This window comes from Heteronotia binoei, chromosome 8 (assembly GCF_032191835.1).
Source record: "Heteronotia binoei isolate CCM8104 ecotype False Entrance Well chromosome 8, APGP_CSIRO_Hbin_v1, whole genome shotgun sequence".
NCBI lineage: Eukaryota > Metazoa > Chordata > Lepidosauria > Squamata > Gekkonidae > Heteronotia > Heteronotia binoei.
The window spans coordinates 43,387,719-43,402,864 of NC_083230.1; the positions used below are offsets into that span (position 1 = coordinate 43,387,719).

Below are 15,146 nucleotides of genomic sequence, written 5' to 3' on the forward strand. Positions count from 1 at the left end.
ACTGACAATTTTTAGAACATTGGAAAGGGTTGAAGGAGGGGGTTTTATAATGTTGTTAGGAAATTCCTTTATTCAAGAAATATGTCAAATATTACTTCTTTCTCAAATTTGGTGATGTTTGGCAATTTATAAGTGAAGTAGAGTCTCTGCCTAAATCACAAAACTGACTAATTTGTGCAAAAACTAAGCTCTGTTTTTTCACTTTTCCTGCATATATCAGATTGCAATACCTGTGAGTAATTAATGAAATGGTGTCTGCTGCAAAGATGAAAAGTGAAAACATTGGTTATTTTGGAGATCTGACAAACAAGTTGCCAGGTTCATCTGTTAAGCGGGAGACTTGTTTCATTTGTACAGTTCTGTGACTTAAAATTGAACATTTTGATTGTTTAATGTGTTATTAGGGTATTGTTAACTGAATGAATTAGACAGGGACTTCATTTAAACTGGAGTTGAGCAATCAAGCTGAGATATTTTGGGCAATTACTATCTAGTATGTAGAAGATCCAGTTAACTGCTTCTACTACCACTGTTTAACTACTGTTTATAACTGACCTCATTTTGAGTGTTGTTCACACATTACCCACAATGTATCCAGTTTTGTGAAGGAAGCAATGTTTTGATTACTGTAAAATGAAGCAATTTTAGTAATTTGTGTGTGTGTCTCCCTGTAATCATTTCTCTGTAAAATTATCCATTATCTAAATTTTGTATTTGGAGATTACTTTCAGATTATATTTAGTCATTGTTATTTGTAAAACAAGTAAAATATAATATGTGTGACATTTAATTAAGCTTGTTGTTAGGAAAAAATTGTGATTGAAGTTGATAAAAGATAATTGAGGACTCTAAGGCAAAATTTATGACATCGTTCAAGGTGAAGAAAACAGAGCAGAAATATAATGTTAAGAAGACGGGAATGTGTGTGAGTGCCTATGCAACTCGATGTGTGTGAAACTCCACAAAAGGAAAATATTTAAAGTGAGACAAAGCCATAACGCAGGACTCGGAAAGGAATACTCTTTTTCAGAAACAGTGTTTTATGAAAAGGCATTGTCTTGTTAAATAAATATATTTCAGAGAGGTATTTTTGACACAGAGTTTTGTTAGATGGTTATCATCCCAATCCATATGTGTTTCTGTGCATGCATAGATGGGAATCATGAAAACTTTACAGGGTACTGGAGAATGATTTTAAAGTTGCCTTATGTGACTGAAAACCTACAAAACCTGAATGAAATTTGATCCCCAAACTGTCACACGCCAGAGGTTTGTTAATCTTGCTACTTTTGTACTCTGTGGAGGGCATACCACATAGGACTGGAAACCATGCATAATGCTGGTATTTATGGGTTGGATTAATAGCATAGCTACCTTGGTCTCATTAACAAAAATCACCGATTAATGAGGCAATATTTAACAACCAGTGTTTAAAACATTGAAATAAGCATTTAACTTACACAGAAGCCTTCTTTAGGTTTTGCTGTTACGTATGATATTACATTCCCAGACAGATATTAATGTCTGGAGATTATCAACAATGTTATAGATCAATATAAGTTTTAATTGTTGAGGTGGTTGGAAAATAAATTATAGTTTGCTGACCACTAATTTATGTCAGATCACCTGGTATCTGCTAGTTGCTATGATTCTTGTAGAGAACTCTGAATCAGGTTATCTTGCTGCACCAGGATTCTTCTTTATGTTCTTATGCAGGGATGCATGCCTTTTACAATTATTAGTTATCCCTTGAATGTAAAGAAAAGTTGAATATGTGAGAGATAGTGCAGAACTGAATTTGGCTTACCATGGCATCCTGTTCACAGCTCCTGAAACCTAAGCCTGCTTAGTATTCCCTTTACTCTTACTTTTCTAAAAGGATACTTTAGAAACAGTACCCAGATTGAGTTGCCAAGGTACCTTCCAGTCTCTTCAAACAGTCAAGAAAAAGGGGAGGAAAAGACAAAACTGAGAACAGGAGATTTTCTTTTCTAACCATTCTTAATTTCTCCTGGATATCCTCAGAGGAAGGAAGCATCATGCCTGACCTACTTAGTATTAAGAACATTGCAATGAAAGGTAGAAGAAGCAAGGGCACAGTGAGCAATTAAGCCATAATAAAGTAATTTTGTGTGATTGTTTTATGGTGTTGGCTTAGAGTTTGACAATCTGTTTCCTAACAGCACACAAAAAACGAGAGACAAAAATTTGTAGGGTCACAGTATCCAATTCTGGTCCAATGAGAAAGACAAAAAGGGAAGTGTGTTTGTGTATGTGTGTGTGTCGGGAATCAGCAAGAATAATACAAAAGGGTGATAATTTGTAGCACATAGCAAATATTTGAAAAAAAATTGAAATGGTCATGTATCTGGGAAGCACATAGAATAGACATCTTAAAGTCAATCTTAAACAGAATCACACCTTCCTAAACCCAGTGAGTCAATGAGTTACAAGGATATACTTCTGCTTAGGACTGCATTGTGAATGCTTTAATGCACACATGAAATACTAATGTAACAGGGATGCATGTATGAGATCCCAGTGGCCACTATTAATAAAAACCTGAGGTACATTATAAATGCATTATTCAGTAAAGACAATGAGAGAAGAGCACAAGTGGCAAACTTGTAAAAGGGGAAAGGACATTATGGAAAGAGCAAAAGAGAATGGAGAGTTCCAGTGACACAATAAATAATACATATGAATATATCACATGAAAATACTTCTCTTCTGTGATATTTATCAGATAGAAATTCAGTGGCAATCAACATACATTATAGGTAGAGTAGCATTTTGAGACTGCATTGCATTTAACCCAGAGTCCAATTGGAACACTTCTTCAAAGTACTAAGCCAAAAAAAAAAAAAGAAAAGAAAAAGTCAAGCCAAGGCATTTAAGATTCCAAGTAACTGGTACTCAATGTTGAGAAACCTTTCTGTATTCAGTAAAACTCTACTAAAAATCACTGACCCAACATAAAGAGGTAGGAGATAGAGGTGGCGGGGCACCAATTTCACTACTCCAGAATGATCCTTCAAATGGTCTCTAGCCTATGTTTCATTAGATGCATCTTGAATTTTCCATTTCTCATAGTGCAGTTATTATCTTGAGCTTTCCAGGACACTGGAATCAAGTAGCTTCTTTCAATTAGCTGGAAAGGATCTCTAGGGCCACGGTCACACTCACGGAATAACGGGCGGGGGGGAGGGGTAGTGTTGTTCATACGGGAGGATTACACCTTTCGGGCTCTCCCGGCTCCAAGGATCGATGGCATTGAATGTGCTGGCCTGACGTGGGATGTTGGAGAGGGGTTGGCGATCTGGCTGGTGTACCGTACGCCCAACGCACCAGCCAGCGCCTTACCATCACTATTGGAGGCAGTGGCGGGCTGGGCATTGGAGTTCCCGGGGCTTATGGTCCTGGGTGACTTCAATGTCCATGCCGATGACATGGCCTCCACTCAGGCGATGGACCTAGTGTCTTCCATGGCGACACTGGGGCTCTCTCAATTTGTCACAACTCCCACGCATCAGGCCGGGCACACATTAGACCTGATCTTTGCATCCGGGATTTTGGTGAACGATATCGCGGCTGAAGAGGTTCCATGGTCGGACCACCTAGCCCTTAAGGCCCGTATGGAGACGTTGCCCCAACCCTGTATGGGCGGAGAGCCTATTTTGGCTCGCCCCCGGGGCTTGATGGACCCGGAACGGTTCCAAACAGCCCTGAGGGATCCCTGGCCCACTGGCAATTCTCTCGATGACCTGGTGGAAGTCTGGCAGGGCCAGCTATCCAGGGCTATCGATGAAATTGCACCTCGGCGCCCTCTGCGCCCTCGCAAGAGGCTGGCACCATGGTATACCTTGGAGTTACGCCAGCTGAAGCAAGGGCTCAGACGACTAGAGAGACGGTGGAGGCATACTCGGGACGAAGCGACGAGAACATCCTATAGAACGCTTATGAGGTCTTATGAGATGGCAGTCAAGGCTGCAAAGAAAGAATACTTCGCAGCCAAGATTGCATCTGCAAAATCGCGCCCAGCACAATTGTTTAGAGTAATTGGAGATCTTATAACATTGCCACAAGGCAAACCAAATATTAGGGAATTAGAAATAGGCTGTGAGGCATTTGTGAAATATTTTGCAGATAAAATCTCATCGCTCCGCCAAGACCTGCCTATCACATTAGACACAGTAAGTGAAACTGAGGCTCCGCGCCTGTCTTCAGATTTAGTACTGGACCACTTCGACCCACTCAGCCTGGAGGAAGATGATGGAATTCTCTCTACTGCTCGCCCAACAACATGTGATTTGGACCCTTGCCCCTCTTGGCTGATTAAATCCTGCCAGAGGGAGCTTAGATGTCCTCTACGGGACATCATAAATAGATCCCTCCTAGAGGGGCATTTTCCAACGCCTCTGAAAGAGGCCTTAGTCTGCCCCCTCTTGAAAAAACCTACAGCAGACCCGGCCGAATTGGCAAACTACCGACCGGTGTCCAATTTACCATTTTTAGGTAAAACTATTGAGAGGGCAGTGGCGTTACAGCTACAGAGATTTCTAGATGACGCTTCTGTCTTAGACCCGTGCCAGTCTGGCTTCCGACCAGGCCACGGGACGGAGACGGTCCTGGTCGCCTTGGTGGACGACCTCCAGCGGCAACTGGATCGAGGCGGTGCGGCAATACTGATGTTATTAGATCTGTCGGCTGCATTTGATACAGTCGACCATCGGTTGCTGATCCACCGCCTCGCCGACATAGGGGTTGAGGGGCTAGCCTTACAATGGCTTTCCTCCTTCCTCATGGGTCGAGGACAGAGGGTGGCGATTGGGGGTGAGCGATCCCAGAGGCGCACACTAGACTGTGGGGTGCCCCAGGGAGCAGTTCTCTCCCCGATGTTATTCAACATCTATATGCGCCCCCTCGCCCAGATTGCCCAGAGATTTGGGCTGGGTTGCCATCAATACGCAGATGACACCCAGCTCTATCTACTAATGGACGGCCGGCCCGCCTCCGCCCCGGGGAACCTGGACCGGGCTTTGCGGGCTGTTGCAACGTGGCTTAGACTGAGTGGGCTGAAGTTAAATCCAGCGAAGACAGAGGTTCTCCATGTGGGTCGTGGCACTCTGGGGAAGGAAATATCTCTCCCAGCCTTTGACAAGGCGCCGCTGAAGACGGCGCAGCGGGTGAAGAGCCTGGGCGTCTTACTGGAGCCTTCATTATCAATGGCGGCCCAGATAACAGCCACTGCCAAATCAGCATTCTTTCACCTGAGGCGGGCGAGGCAGCTGGCCCCTTTCCTAGAGCGTCAGGACCTAGCAATGGTGATCCACGCGACGGTCACCTCAAGACTGGACTACTGTAACGCTCTCTACATGGGGCTGCCTCTGTACCGGACCCGAGAGCTGCAGCTAGTGCAGAACGCGGCGGCCAGGCTGTTACTTGGTCTCCCAAGATGGGAGCATATACGGCCGGGGCTGCGCGGACTGCACTGGCTGCCAATTGTATACCAGTACAAAGTGCTGGTCATAACCTTTAAAGCCCTATATGGCCAAGGACCGACCTACCTGAGGGACCGTCTCTCCCCATATGAGCCCCAGAGAGCACTGAGGTCAGTGGGGAAAAGCAGACTGAATATCCCTGGGCCAAAAGAAGTTAAACTTCAAAGCACCCGCACTCGGGCCTTTTCCGTTGCGGCCCCACAACTCTGGAACCAACTCCCAGAGGAGGTGCGGGCCCTGCGGAACTTAGACCAGTTCCGCAGGGCCTGCAAGACCGCCCTCTTCAAACAGGCGTTCACCAATAACTGAATTAATGTTTACCGCCAGATTAATAACGTTTACCGCCAGTGTTGATTTAGGAATGTTTTAATTAACTATTGATTATTGACTGATTTTAATGTGAATTTTAATGTGAATTTAATGTTTTTATTACTGTATTGTTTACTTGAAATGCTGTTAGCTGCCCTGAGCCTGCTTCGGCGGGGGAGGGCGGGATATAAATAAAATTCTACATTACATTAAATCCATCCCTAACCCATTGCTATTATACCCCACAGCTTTTTTACAACGAATTTCCTGATCAGACATCCCTCCATCCTTCAGTTCTAAGCAGCGTTGGTCCCATTGCTGGTTGATCAGAGGTCTCAACCGGACCTCATTTTTTGAGATGGCATTCCACACTCACGCAAGCGTAGTACGTGGGATATTGTGCTTGGATTTTTTTTTAAAGGTGCCAGAAAAGGTGGGCGATCTGCTCCCCCCCCCATTTAAACATCCAGAAAGGAAGTACGTGGGATATTGTGCTTGGCTTTTTTAAAAAAAAAAAAAGGTGCCAGAAAAGGTGGGCGATCTGCCCCCCCCCCCATTTAAACACCCAGAAAGGAAGGGGAAGCCCAGGAGCTCTCTTTGCTGTCTCTTTGCCTGGTGGGGAGACAGCAAAGGTGGGAGATCTTCCTCCCCCCATTTAATCACCCCGTCATGGTGTTTAAATGGGGGGGGGAGCATGGCAACTCTCTTTGCTGTCTCTCCGCCTGGCGGGGAGACAGCAAAGGTGGGTCATCTTCCTCCCTTGGCAGGGAGACAGCAAAGGTGGGCGATCTGCTTTCCCCCCATTTAGGAAAGGTCCCCTGTGCAAGCACCAGTCGTTTTCGACTCTGGGGTGACGCTGCTTTCACAAAGTTTTCATGGCAGACCTTTTACGGAGTGGTTTGCCATTGCCTTCCCCAGTCATCTATACTCCCCCCCCCCCTAGCAAGCTGGGTACATATTTTACCAACCTCGGAAAGCTGAGTCAACAATTGCTGGCGCAATGATATCATTTGGAGTGGGCTCTCGCAGGGAAGCGGATGTGTGCTTGCAACGAATTGGCTACAATGGAGCGTTCAAACATAGAAAGTACGCGCGGGAGTCGTCGGAAGCATTCTTATTCCGGATTTAATGTACTATCAAAAAAATCCGCATCTCAGTCGTGGCAGTTCGGGACACGAACGAGCCAACGACCATTGCCAGATGCTGATGTTTGGACAACTGCATAAAATTCGACATGCATCTGGCTTTCATCCATGTCCATCTCGTCAGTTTATGTGCATCTGACCTTGGCCTAGGATTCATCATCAATCTTCAGTGTAGTCCCACATGAGAACTGTGCATGAGCAGGCTTGCCAATGGATGGGTCTTTACAACTAAAAGTTCTCCTTGCTGAAATTCTTATTTCTGCATCCTGTTACTTGGTCCAGCTAGTTCCTATTATTGCAGGTAGACAGCCACAACAGCCAACAAGCTGGGGTGACTGATTACCTGAATTAATAGGAACTAGCTGAACCCAAGTAACAGGATGCAGAAATAAGAATTTCGGCAAGGAAAACATTGCTGCAGACATATTTAGTATGCATATATGTGCATCCACCCCCCACCGTTATAAGGAACAAAAGTTGTCAACAAGAATGATGCTAATAATGAAAACCAAACTTTATTCTTTTTTTCTGCCATGCTCATACAGTATTGCTGTTCATTAGGGAAACATTTTTTGTACTTTTATTAGTATTAAATAGGTATTGTTTTGTTGTACTGTAGTTTCTTATAGCTATTTGCCTGTTAACATGATGGTGTGTAGATTCTAAGAAAGAGAAAGGAACTCTTGCCATATTATTCTGTTCCTAGTACAGCCTGACAAAGCTGTCCTTCCTAGTAACAGCAACAGATCTGCAAGGGGAATTCATTAGCCTCAGTGCTTTCATACTGAAACACAAAATTGGTGAGGAAAGAGGAGTTTATGAACCAGCAGAGAGCATGGGATGTATAGCCCCTAGTGCCCAGGGCTGTATTTCGTCCATGTTTTGAATCAGATTTTTTTTAAATATACAGATGGTCCAAGAGAGGAGAAGAGTGTGTATTAAACCTCTGAGTGACCAATGAAGACTGTTCATATTTCATCTTATGGGTGGTAGAATCTATAGCTATATCACTTTATGTGTATGATGGAGAAGGAAATGTGTGGCAATCCTCTCTACCACATAAGGAGGTGTTGTTTTAATGTGGAAGTCTGCAGATGTGTAACAACTGATGATACTTTCAGCATTGGGCTGGGAGTGCCCAGGGTATCCTTTTTACCCCTTGCTTTAGTTCATCAGATTAGTACCAGTCCATGTACTGGCCTTGCAGACTGTGAAAAGGTCTGGTGGTTTGGAGCAACAAGATCTCTTTATTATTAGTAGATGAATTTTATTATTTTATTTTTTCTCTTGGTTACAAGTAATCTAAATCCAGTTGCACACACACACACACACAATGTGTGTGCATATGTATCCACAAACAAGAGCGGTTAAAACAAAAAAGCTATGTGTCTTTTTTCATACCATTGTCCCTAGGTTAAATCCACTGCAGAATGTCAATGAAAATGGAGCCATATATATACAATTTGTATATAAAAAGGCTTTCTTGGCAAGTACCACTGTTCACCATGCTTAATGACCCATAAGGGTGCACATAGCTATAATTCTCACATTTTTCTTTTCAGACTGAATCAGTTTCTGTACCACTCTCAAAAAGTAAGGAGACGCTTTGTAACATGCTTTTGAGAAGGATATTGGATTTATACCCTGCCCTTCACTCTGAATCTGAGTCTCAGAGCAATTTACAATCTCCTTTACCTTCCTCCCCCACAACAGACACTCTGTGAGCAATGTTACCTCTAAGCCAGGGGTGTCGAACTCATTTGTTATGAGGGCCGGATCTGACATAAATGAGACTTTGTTGGGCCGGGCCATGTGTGTCATAAAATGTAATGCCAGGTAGTGGAGATATAAACTTTGTAAAGGATACATTTAAAGATTTTGTATCTCTCATGTGTGATCAAGGGAACTGGGCAAAGAAAGCTCTGGCTCTTTCCATCCCTCTGCGGGGGATGAGGAGAGGGGAGAGTCAAAGCCAATAGAAGGAAAAGAGGCTTGGCTTAGTAGCTCTGCTGTGCAATTGAGAGAGCCTGGCAAAGCAAGCTCTTCCTCCTCCCCTTTCTCCCTAAGGAAGGAGCCTCAGTCAATGGGTAAAAAAATAGAGGCTTTCCTCTGTAGCTTGCTCAAGGGCCTGATAGAAACCTCTGGGGGTCTGATATAGCCCCCGGGCCACTTGTTTGACACCCCCACTCTAAGCTGTGGAGTCTTGTGAGCAGGGCTTTTTTTTTTTTTTTTTTTTTTTTTTTTTTAAACAGGAACGCACAGGAACGCAGTTCCAGCTGGCTTGGCATCAGGGTGTGTGGCCTAATATTTAAATAAGTTCATGCTGAGCTTTTTCTACAAAAAAGCCCTGTGTGAAACAATTCTGATGGAAGGGGTGTGGCCTAATATGCAAATGAGTTTCTGCTAGGCTTTTTCAACAACCCCCCCCCCCCTGCTTGTGAGCAAAAATTCTACTTTGTGAGCTGCTGGCATTAAAGTTGTGAGTGAGCAATTTGGCTACTGCATAAATTAGTTTCTCTGGGTCATCAACCTTCTGTGTGAGGCTGTATTGTTTGTGTCAAAATAAAGGTCAACATACCTTTATGTTGACACAAATAATACAGCCTTATACAGAATTATATCTTTCTAAGCAGATAGATTCAGGTAAGTAGCTGTGTTGGTCTGAAGCAGCAGAACATAGTCTGAGTTCAGTGGTATGTATCTGAAGAAGTTTGCATGCACACAAAATCTTATACCCAGAATAAAACTTTGTTGGACTCAAACTGCAACTGGACTCAAACTTTTTTCTGACCTTTCTAAGCACATTATGTTCAGTTAACTTAGGTGGGTGTGTCTCTGTTAGGATAACACTGAAACACACATATATCTTCCAGATGAGAAGCTGGTTTCAGGGAGAGAGGGCTATAAATTGAATAAAATAAAAATAAAAATGACTGAGAATTTTGTAATGGTCTTGTTATAATCTTTCTGCTATGCATTTGTGTGTACGGAGCTTTTCTACATTTTAACTTGAGGAAGATGCATTTTAATGTTTCTCTTAATACTCGTTTTATCATAGTTCATTTATTAAAATGAAAATGGAAGAATGTTATTTCAGCAGCAGAAATATTGTTCACTCCTAATGTACAAATCCCAGAACTCAGGAACAAAAAGAAACAAACAAAAATACATATAAATATAAATGAGTGGCATGTTGTATAGATGGAGAGATTTCTTTTTTCATTTCTTGACCTCTTTAAAATAATTTGGAGGTGAGGAAAACAAGTTTAGTAAAAAGTTCAAAATTGCAGGGAAGAGAAAGGGAGAAATTAAAGACTTCTAGGGTTGCCAAGTCCAACCCCAGAAATATCTGGGGACTTTGGAGGTGGAGCCAGGAGATTTTGGGGGTGGAGCCAGGAGACACTGCGGTGGAGCTAGGGGGAGGGGGGGAAACGGCGCCGGGGAGCGTGGCGAGCCGCCCCGTCTTGGAGCGGGCGATGCCGCTGCGCCACTGCTGCCTCTTCTCCGCTTGCCCTGGCTGCTCCTCCAAGATGGGCTCAGCCTGAGCCCGTCTCGGAGGAGCAGCCATGGTAAGCGGAGAAGAGGCGGCAGCGGCGCGGCGGCCTCGCCCGCTCCGCCTCTGGGGTGGAATCGAAGGGGGGGTGGAGGCGGGCCGGGGGCATGGTGAGCCGTGAGTCCGGGTCCTAGAAGGGCCCGGATTCGCGGCTCGCCATGCTCCTGGCCTGCCTCCGCCCTCCCCTGGTTTTGCCTGCGCTGCTGCCGCCTCTTGGCTGCTCCTCCAAGATGGGCTCAGCCTGGGCCCATCTCGGAGGAGCAGCTGCGGTGGGCGGGGAGGGGGCGGCAGCGGCGCGGCGGCCTTGCCCGCTCCGGGATGGGGCGGCTCACCATGCTCCCCGGCACCGTTTCCCCCTCCCCCCGCTTCCATTTTTTGGGGGTAGCGGGGGAAGAGAGTGGCAATCCTGGGGTCCCCCACCAGGGCGGGAGGGTTGGGAAGCCTAAAAACTTCGGAAGATGGTGGAAGACAGAAGGGCCTGGCGTGACTTTGTCTATGGGGTCACAAAGAGTCAGACTCAACTGTGTGACTGAACAAAAAAATGACAAAGTGATGACAAAGAAAAGTGGTAGGAGAGAAAAAAATTGCCTGGATTAAAGGTGGAATATTCCATTTCACTAGAAGGTGGTTCCATTCAATTTGAACTAAGCATTTAAAGTATTAGTTAGAATAACACAAATGCTCTGTGCTTCTTCCCTTTACTTGTTCCCACTTTTTCTGCTTGGGGAAGGAACCATGGCTCAGTGGTACAGCATCAAATAGTCAAAGACTGTAGTGACTGGAATGCAGGATAGTTAAGAGCAATGCGCTCAACAATGTTAACAAAGCTTCCATCTTTCCTCTAGCTGAACATGTAAGTAGAACTTTTTTACCGCCAAGAAGTTCAAGAGAGGCTTTTCAGTGGGGTTAATAATTTCTATTTATAAACCCAGGAAACATTATCTTTCACTGTTAGCTGTCACTGCTTTCTCATTGAAACAGAATAAAGGACAAGCTAAACAAATGCATCCAGTCAGAAAAAAGTGGGAAAAATTACGATTACTTAAAAAACAGAGCAGTGACTAGCATTCCAGACTGGGTTGCTTTTTAAAGTTCTATTAATTACTATATCATCAAATTTAGGATGTACAAAGAAGTTTTATAGCAACTATTTTCTCATGTCTCAGATGGCATACATATCTCACTTTCATGATGCTTCCTGACTGGAAAGGTTAATGGAGTTTTAGACATATACTTTATTCTTTGGTTAGTCATATATTGTGCTTCTAAGGATAAAATGTACCTCTAAAACACTGTAAATTTCCCAACTAGAGATGGGCATAAACCAGGAAAATGATGTTTCATTTCAGTTCATGGTTTGTTTGGTTGCCTGATTCATTGGTTTGTGTTAATTCTTTTTTTGTTCATTTTTATTTCCCAAACCAATTTGTGGTTCATTAGTTCATTTGTTTTGGGAAGGGGTGGAATGGCCCCTGAGTGGGTGAGAGATACCAAACTTGTGGCAAACTCTTCAGCAGACTCTCCTCTCCCAGCTCTCCAAGTTTGGAGAGACTTGAATTTTAGGGGCCGAGCTGCAGCCCCCCAAAACAGGTGCAACTAGGTGGTTTGTTAATTTGGGAGGTAGTAGAATCCCAACCCCCCCCCCCCCCAAAGGGCTAGAGATACCAAACTGCCAGCAAACTCTTCAGTGGACTCTCCTCCACCTGTTCTCAAAGTGTGATTAGAATTAGATTTCAGAGAGCAGAGTAACAGCCCCCCAAAGCAGGTGCCCCCAGCAGTGTTCCCTCTAAGCTGAGTTAGCATGAACTAGCTCACAGATTTTTAGCCTCCAGCTCACACATTTTTGCCTTAGCTCAGGAAAAATAGCCCAGGAGCACAACAATTTATGCCGTAGCTCACAACTTTAATACCAGTAGCTCACAAAGTAGAATTTTTGCTCACAGGATTCTGCAGCTTAGAGAGAATACTGGCGCCCAGAACAGTTGGTTTTGGTAAACTTATAGAAATCAAACATCAAAACAAAAGATTATGATTTAATAATAAGGGTGATGTAGGCCATTCAAGAAAAACATTTCCCAGGATGGCTCAACAAGGATGGCCCATCACTCGCTCCCCCCCAAGTAAAAACTTTCATGCATGCAAAGCACACTCATGGCATGATGATGTCACAGTGACATAATCACACTGGACACTCTGCGCCATTCTTTCAGCTCTGAGGGATCAGGGAGCTCCTCTGATCCCTCAGAGCCAAAAGAATGCTCGGCCTTTCCCTTCCCCAGCACCCTCGGAGGATGCCAGGGGAGGGAAATGTAGCTCTTTCAGCTCTGAGGGATCGGGGAAAACTCCCTTCCACAGGAGGGAAACATGACTTGAGCGGTGGAGGCTCAGGGATGGCACAAGCGGGGAGGGGGCACCTGCCCCCTGCCCCTGATGGGAGGTGGCGCCCTATGCAATCACCTAGTTTGCCGACTCCCAGGTGCTGGCTCTGCCATGACCACAAAGGAATACCTGGGTTGCTGTAAAAAGAAAGCAATGGCAAACCACCTTTGCTTATCTCTTGTCTTGAAAATCCCCTGTGGGGGTCACCATGAGTTGCTTGCAACTTTACAACTCCTTCTGTTTCCTATTAATTAGCCAGTTTTTGATCCACAAGAGGAAATTGCTATTTTTTAAAATAAAATGCAGACTGATGCGAAACAGCCAACTCAGCAGACTGCCTTGCACCAATGAGGGGTGCAAAACCAAACCTGGCTCTCCTTACAGTCTGAGCAAAGGTCCCCCAACTGAAGCTGATGTGGAGGGGGGTGACTTGCTATTGCTATCCTGAAGAGAAGGGGCATCCAGCTGCATGAGGAGGGGCCATAACACCTCTGGCAATGAGGGCTCCCACCTGTGATGCCCCCCAGCCTCTAGCCAGCTTAGGAGTGCCCCTCTACTTTTTTCCATCTGGAAAGGCCATCCCAAAGCAACAAGGTAAGGGGAGCAACGGGACCAGAAGGTTCCGGGAAGGGTACCTCTTCCTGTCCAGCCTGCTTCCCTCCCTCCTTCTCCTTCAGCATCCTCCTTCACTTAGCAGTCCTGGGGGGCTGGCTCTTATGGGGTTCCTCCCATGCCCTGGGGACAGGAGGCACCTGTATACCTCCTTGGGAAAGAAGAAGAATAAGACCACTTGCTGCTGGGTTCTCCTGTGGCACTCTGCTGGGCTGGGCCCTTCTCCTGGATGGGTGACCAGAAAGGTGGTGGCTGCGGCAGCCTTGCCAGGCAAGCTGTGAACTGCCAGGAGCAGCAGAGCTGCAGGCTGGCTGGTGGACTGAGAGGAGCCAGAGGGCACTGGAACCAGTAATGGGCCCAGCTGGGTCAAGGGGACAAATTGGACAAGTTGAGTCAGGGAAGGCACTGAACAAAAGGACCTCTGAGCACAAACAGAGGGCCCTACACGTCACTAAATGCTCATCATGATCCCCAGTCATCCGAGGTAGGGGGAAGGGAGAAAATCCCTCCTTTGTTTGCTTCCTCTTTGGAAATTTTCTTTAGAGTATTACAGGTGAGGTGATTGCTAGAGACCCACCTGGGCAGGGTCCTCCTCCCTCAGCAATGCCTCCTCCTCCCCAGGGGACTCCCATGCAGACAGGCTCCCCCATCTCTGCCCCCTCCTTTGGCAACCCCAGCCCCCCCCCCCCCATGGGCAACCACAACTGCGGTTGGCCTCCTCTGGCTGTGTGCTTGCTGCCACAGTGTTCCACCCACATCTTTGCCTCCAGTCCTCCTGAGGAGACTCTCTTTTGCCCATGGCCAGACTGCCCAAGCAGGCTGCAGCCCTTTCTGCCATGGCTTCTGCTGCTTGCTGCTGCTGAGGCTTGACTCGGCATGAGCCAGGTTCTCGCACAGTTAGCCTGATGCAGGGCACACAGCACTGAACTGGGAATAAGCAGTGGTGGCAAAGGAATGCAAAGTGTGGTCAGGGCTGGCACTAATTTGCCTAGTGGCAGAGCCAGCCTGATATCAAATCAATAATCATTTTTCAAAAGGTACCTCTTAACAATGTTTTTGGTTAATTTTGAGTATAGAAAACATGGAGACTCCTTGCTTCTATTTGATGTTTTTATTAAACAATTGTTTACAAATTTTACATTAACTACCTTGAAAAAATACGATAATAGCATCCACTGATTTTACATAGATAATTCAAGTAGAGCAATTACTTGAGTACATTATTTGTTTCCAAAAGTAATCAGGTTACCAGCAAGGAGCATCTTCAAAGAAGACTCTCCAAAATTCCCATATTTATAGGTTTTAAAAACTGTGTTCCGGTATAGCTAGCATCTGATAGGGATCACATTCTTGGCTAGATAATTATTTGATAACTTCAAATACCATACACAGTTATCTATACTCAAATATCTTCTTCATTTCACTATTCTTATCACAACAAAGAATATTTTTTTAAAAAATATTTATTTATTTATTTATTTGATTTCTATTCTGCCCTTCCCACCCAAGCAGGCTTGATTACAAGTTCTGTTGGACTCCAGCCAATGCATTCTATCTTTGAACTGTATCTCCAGTTCTACTAACACTGTTGCTTTGGATCATGCTGACCATTCATGAGAGTGGTTCTTCAAGAGACATGGACTGATG

The 15,146-nt window shown here is 45.0% G+C and overlaps 1 protein-coding gene across 2 annotated transcripts in view; it reads left to right on the forward strand.

The window, feature by feature from the left end:
* Window positions 1-15,146, forward strand: part of SLC16A7 (solute carrier family 16 member 7) — a 219,678-nt gene that overhangs the window by 37,778 nt on the left and 166,754 nt on the right. The window lies entirely within an intron of this gene.